Below are 7004 nucleotides of genomic sequence, written 5' to 3'. Positions count from 1 at the left end.
TTTTTGCATTCAGAAATGCAAGAACAGTAGTGGTTCTTTCCAACATCTTTTCTGCTCATTATGTTGATGATCATCAGTTATACAGTATATTTTGTCCCTGGAGAGGTAGAGTAAAAATTGAAATACTGGCATATAGACTTAACAAGGAATTGAACTGGTTTTATTTTTTAAACTGGTTGAAGTATAGGAACACTATTTCACATATAGAGGTGTTCATTTTAACAAAAGTTGGAAAAATGTTACTTGATATTTGTATTAAATTTTTATGAGTATTCTTGAGGTGATTAAGCATACCATCCTTCCAAATATGCAAATACTACTAAATGTATCTGAGTTATGAATGATGAAAACAAACTATAATTTAAAGATGTTTTGAAAGTGTGTGAATGGGCAAAAAAGTGTTCAAATTTTGGGGTGGGCAAGTGTAAGATAATGTAACTAAAGAAATATCAGCAATATTTATATTTTGTCTGATGAGGTTTGTACTTTTGGTTAGAACCAGGAGGGGGGCATAGGAATTATTATAAAGTTCTAGACTGTTCTCTGGGGATAATCAGTAAAGTGTTCTTCTGTGGCTAGAAAAGCCAATAATGTGAGGTATTAATCAGACAGCACAATGGTCTATGCACATTTCTGAACCAAGCACTGGCAAAGAGAATGAATCACTCTTAGACTCCTAAGTCCCATTTCTGTAGTTGAGGGTCAGCTTCAAATGTTTGGTGGAGGAGGGGCACATAAGAAATCAAGTTTCTGTTGGGAGGAAGGGGGAAATGGAAGCTAGAATAGGCAAAAACAGAATTCTTTATAATGCCTTTATTGTCTGCTAACAATCCTTGGATCAGAGCAGTGGACACCAAAAGCAGGGGGAGATTATGAGAAAGTAATAAAAAATAATTATCATGTTCTATAAATGGACCACACATTTTTAAAGCTCATGATCTAATAGATTCATTAAAAAGTGACTCTTGTCAGATAGCATTTTATTTTTATTTTTTTAAATTTATCTTTATTGTTGAAAGTATTACAGATGTCCCTTCTTTTCCCCATTGATCCCTTCTACCCCACACCCCCCCCCCTCCATTCCCAAGCCTTCACCACACTATTGTCTGTGTCCATGGGTTATGCATATATGCATATAAGTTCTTTGGTTAATCTCTCGCCATCCACCCCCCACCCCTACCTTCCTACCCACCCACACACCCCCACCTTCCCTCTGAGATTCATCAGTCTGTTCCATGCTTCTATGTCTCTGGATCTATTTCGTTCATTGGTTTATTTTGTTCTTTAGATTCCACATATGAGTGAAATCATGTGGTACTTGTCTTTCTCTGACTGGCTTATTTTGCTTAGCATAATACTCTCTAGTTCCATTCATGCTATCCCAAAGGGTAAGACATCCTTCTTTTTTACAGCTGCATAATATTCCATGGTGTAAATGTATCACAGCTTTTTTATCCACTCATCTATTGATGGGCACATGGGCTGTTTCCAGATCTTAGCTATTATAAATTGCACTGCTGTAAACACAGGGGTGCATAAATTCTTTCTGATTGGCGTTTCAGGTTTCTTAGGATCTATTCCAAGAAGAGGGGTCACTGGGTCAAATGGCAGTTCCATATTTAATTTTTTGAGGAAACTCCATACTGTTTTCCATAGTGGCTGCACCAGTCTGCATTCCCACCAGCAGTGTATCCAAGAAGATTCTTGATATGATTTCAGTCTTCTTGAACTTGTAGAGACTTGTGTCCTAACACGTGGTCTACCTTTGAGAATGTCCCATGTGCACTTGAGAAGAATGTATACTCTGTGGCTTTAGGGTGAAATGTTCTGTAAATGTCAATTAAATCCATCTGATCTAGTGTGTCATTTAGAGTCACTGTTTCCTTGTAGATTTTTTGTCTGGAAGATCTATTCAGTGAAGTCAGTGGGGTGTTCAAGTCCCCTACTATGACTGTAGTGCTGTTGATCTCTCCCTAAGGTCCTCCAGAAGTTTTTTTAGCCTGTGTGAGTCTTCTTTTCTGAGGTGGGTCTTTTGTAGATAGCATATAGTTGGATCATGTTTTCTTATCCATTCAGCTACCCTATGTCTATTGATTGGAGCATTTAATCCATTTACATTTAAGGTTATTATTGATAGGTACTTATCTATTGCCATTTTATTTCTTTATGCCTATGCTTGCTCTCTCTCTCTGTTCCTACTTCTTATTACAGCAGTCCCTTTAATATTTCTTGCAATGCCAGTTTGGTGGTGATAAACTCCTTTAGCCTTTTTTTGTCTTGGAAACTCTTTATTTCACCATCTGTTTTTAATGATAGCCTTGCTGGGTAGAGTGGTCTTGGTTTTAGGTCCTTGCTTTTCATTTCCTTGAATACTTCATGCGATTCCCTTCTGGCCTGTAGAGTTTCTGATGAGAAGTCAGCTGACAGCTTTATGGGAGCTCCTTTGTAGATAACAGATTGTGTTTCTGTTGCTGCCTTTAAGATTCTCTCTTTGTCTTGAATTTTCAGCATTTTAATTATGATGTGTCTGGGCATAGGTCTCTTTGGTTCTTCTTGCTTGGGACTCTCTGTGCCTCCAGAACTTGTATGAATGTTTCCTTACCAGGTTAGGGAAGTTTTCTGCCATTATTTCTTCAAACAGGTCCTCTATCCCTTGTGTACTTTCTTCCCCTTCTGGTACTCCTGTGATGCTAATATTGTTATATTTCATGTTGTCTCACAGCTCCCTTAAGCTGTTCTTTTTTCATTGTTTTTTCATTTTGGTTCCCTGATTGAGTGATTTTATTCTACCCTGTCTTCGAATTTGCTGATCCAGTCCTCAGCATCCCCTAATCTGCTGTTTATTTCTTCCAATGTATTTTTTATTTCTACTATGTTATTCTTAATTTCCTTCATAGTTTCCCTGTCTTTTCTCAGTATCCTTACAATCATTATTCTGAACTCTATATGTAATAGATCATTTATCTTCATTTCATTTATCTCTTCTTCTGGAGAATTCTCTTGTTCTTTCATTTGGGGCTTCTTTTTTGTCTCCCCATTTTGGCTTCCTGTTTGGGTTTGTTTCTGTGTATTAGGTAGATCTGCTACAATTCTCAGTCTTTTTGGAGGGGCTCTGGTGCAGGACAATGTCAGATGTTGTTTGTGACTGGCCCTGAGTACCCTGTTTGGAGCTATCAACAATCCACAGCTTACAGCTCCCTCTGCTGAGGCTTGGTGTGTTTGGAAAGGACCAAGTGCTGCACCAAGGTCTGCTTTTCCTAGCCCCTGGTCCAGAAGCAGATCACACAAAGACTCAAAGCATCCAGAGATCCACCTTTGATTGCAGGCTGCCTGTTATCTTAATGAGCCTCAGGTTGTAGGCCACAGCAAAGCGTAAACTCCACAGGGTGGGGTGAGTAGTTTTCCAACAGGGTGGGGCAACTGCTTACCCCTCAGGCAAAAGCTGCCTGGATGGTGATGGTAAAGGTTTGCCTGAGAAATATGTCCTTTGCAGTTCAGGGGAATGACTCAGCACAGGAATCCAGATGGCTACCCCCCAAGCTCTGTCCCCAGAGCCAGCACTACTGAATTTTCCTCACACAGCTCTAGTCCGCTCTGCCCTCCCTCTGCTGCAGCCCGAGGTGAGTCGCTACACATGAAACTTTGTGCTTTGACCCTTTAAGAGGATGCCTGTACTTCTGGCTATCTCTCTCCCTGGCAGACAGAAAGCCTGCTGCTTTTCATAGCCAGATGTCATCTGGGCAACTTTCTCAGTTCTGGTGCTCTTGTCTGGGAAGCCCAGCTTTGGGTTTAGACCTCAGAGTTCTCAGTGAGAACCCCTCTCAGCTGAGATCTCCCTCTAGACCTTTAGCTGCTGCCTGTGGGAGCCCAGCCAGCCCCATCACACCTCTGCACTTCCTACCAGCCTCTATGCAGTCTCCACTTTACCTCCTTGGTTATGAGGGTTTTCTCCAGCTAGTCTTCAGTTCATTATTCAGGATGGTTTTTCTGTATTTTAATTGTCCAATTTGGTCCTGGGATAGTGTCATTGTACCTTCCACTTAATCGCCACCATCTTGGAATCTGTCAGCATTTTTAAAAATATTTGAATAACTTCAAATAAAGAAGGTTAAAGAAACATTGATAAATTGGTTACTAATAGAAGAAATTCCAGCTGTTTGGGAGTTGAAATAAGTTAATCTTCTGGGTAACAAAAATATGGAAACTGAGAGTGAGGATGAATAGTGGAGTTCCTGATAAATCAGGTGTAAAAGCAATATAGGGGGAGACTGTCGTTAAAAATGAAGTTATTGAATACTTCCAACCTCAAAAGAGATTAACACACTATGTAAACACCAACTGTCTCCCAGATGGTGTGGCTAAGTGGTTGCGTGGCACGTAGGAACCAAGAGGTAATGGTTTGATTCCTGGTCAGGGCACATGCCTGGGTTGCGCCTCGATCCATGAGAACTCTGAGGTCTAAACTCCAAGCTGGGCTTCCCAGACAAGAGGGGGGATGCAGGAGGCAGAAGATCTTCTCATCATTGGTATTTCTGTCTGTCTCCCTTTCTCTTCCTCTCTCTGAAATCAATAAAAACTATTTTAAAAAATAATTAAAAACCAATTGTCCATGAGAAGAATCTGAGATTTGGTATAGTTAATAAAGTCTGTTTAGTCTCTATAGCAATGGCTCTCAAAATATGGGCCTTCTACAACTTGAATCAAGTGTGCAGCTTACACATAACCAGTGGCTGATATATTGCCTGATACATAAAATGCCCTAGAAAAATATTTGTTGAATGAAGTAAAAATGAACAATCAAAGATGGGTAAGTGATGAAGACACTAATGAGCCCAAATACCATTTCTTATTAATTCCTAATATGATGTTTCATTATTCCTCAAGCAAATAGCACTAATATTTCTTCATGATACTGGTATAGTATTGCTGCCCTCCCAGACTATGAGATGCTAGTTGTTACTAATGCTAATAGATACTGTTCATTGCACATTTAATGTGTCAGGCACAATGCTAAGTGCTTTTTCTACACCAGTACATTTAATCCTTGTAACAACCTTGTGTGATGGATATTATTCTCCCTTTACAAAAAAGGAAATCCAGTCTCAAAGAGATTAAGTAATTTGCCCAAAGCTAGACAGCTGATAAATAATGAAGCTGGGTTAGAACCCACTTTTGATTCACTTTGTAAATTGAAGCCTGTGCTCTCAATTGCTACACTACTGCTTCTTCCATAATTTGCAACATTCTGCAAATTTATTTGGCTTCTTACAAGCTTTACACTTTCTCCTTTGAAATTATCTTTGACACTACTTTTGAGGTTCCTGCTCTGGCACTGTTTCTTACTGCCAGGGGTCTTCATAAGCTCTTTTATGAACTAATTCTTCATTCTTTGTTGGCTTCTTTTGAAGACTTGTCCTAGCACCTGAAACCCTCAGTTGAATTCTAGTCTGAATACATTCAAATTACAGCTTTATAAATCCCATTCTCTCCTGAAGTTGTGTGAGTCTCTTTACATTAAGTCCCCTTTCCTGCCACTGATCAGAGTCCCAACTTTTATCCTGGAATTGCACAGTTGATTCAAAGAACCCAGATCAGACACATATTTCTCTGTTGTTTCCCATTATCCCAACTACCTTTCTTTGAAGACGTTTTCCTACTTGTCTAATTGTCTTAGGACTAGAATCATCATATTCTATTGCAAATTTTCTCAGAGATTTATCATGGTTGTATTTGAAACTGGTATTTAAAAAAAAAAAATTTAATTCTAACCCAATTGAGAGGCAAAATAAAGTGGCCTTTCCTCTCTGTACTCTGAAAAGCCTTGCAAAGAGAGACCACCCTTTTAACCTAAATCCCTTTTTGGCTGTGTTCACAACCCTTATCTCCTAGGTGTTACTACAGGCTTCCTGTGGGAGGAGCCTCAGAGCTCTACTCTTACTCTTCTGGCACTATCTGTTCCATCTGGCCATCCCCCAATTAGTCCAGTCTGCCTCCACCTCTGCGTACCTTCAGCAGCCAGGGCACAACCTTCCCCATTGTCCAAATTTTACCCAAAAGGGGAATTCAGGTGCCGATTCTATTGAATTTTGTCCCTCTCAGATTGGCTAAAGTGTTACCCTTTTACTTCCAAATAGCTAGTGTATGTGGGGGGGTTTTTGTTTGTTTGTTTTGTTTTTTGTTGTTTTTATGAGGAAGGATGACCATTTTGATTTAGCTGAGATTAAACCAAACTTAATTGTCAGCAACGACATGATATCCGTTTAATTAGGTCCAATTACCTTAGTGAGTCAAGTTTTCCACAAGGACTTATATTGAACCAACTGACTTCAGTTTTAGTGCTGGTGAATGTGCTACTTTTGCCTTCTCTGTCATTTTCTAATTAACAGAAACATTTAAAGGAAATGTTAGCTAAGCTAGATGAAGACTCAAAGTGGGAAGCTTGCTGATTCATGCCTTCAGAGGAATTGAATAAGAAAATATAATTACTTTTTATTCAGTTTAAAGAAATTCCAGAGGTACAAGTATTAAAGGCTTCACATGCAGGAGATTGGTAACCCTTGATACAGGATAAAATTTGGGGCTTCCATGGCTCAAATAGGCCGCTTGGCAAGGAACCTACAAAAGGGACTTTGTCTGAGGCCTGTGGGGATGTCTATGGCTGCATGAATTCACAGCCATACTCGGCATCATTGCCCTCCCCATCACTGGGCCCTGAAGAAGTGGGCCCCTTTTTAAAATCAAATTTATTAAGGTATAATTTACATTCAATAACATGCACTCAATAAATTTAGGCAAATATATGCACACCTAGTGTAGCCATCACCACAGTCAAGATACAGAACATTTCCTTTACCCTAAAAGGTTTCCTTGTGCCCCTTCCACCCAGCCCTCCGGCACTCAAGTCCTGATCCCAGGCACCCATGGAGGTGACACCCATGAGATAAGGATCTAACATTGTGAAGTAAACTTGTCTTTCCTAGAATTTCAAACAAAGATTTATACAG

This window comes from Miniopterus natalensis, chromosome 14 (assembly GCF_054644295.1).
Source record: "Miniopterus natalensis isolate mMinNat1 chromosome 14, mMinNat1.hap1, whole genome shotgun sequence".
Taxonomy (NCBI): Eukaryota; Metazoa; Chordata; class Mammalia; order Chiroptera; family Miniopteridae; genus Miniopterus; species Miniopterus natalensis.
The sequence above is the reverse complement of the archived record's forward strand: the minus strand, read 5'-3'. Positions refer to the sequence as shown.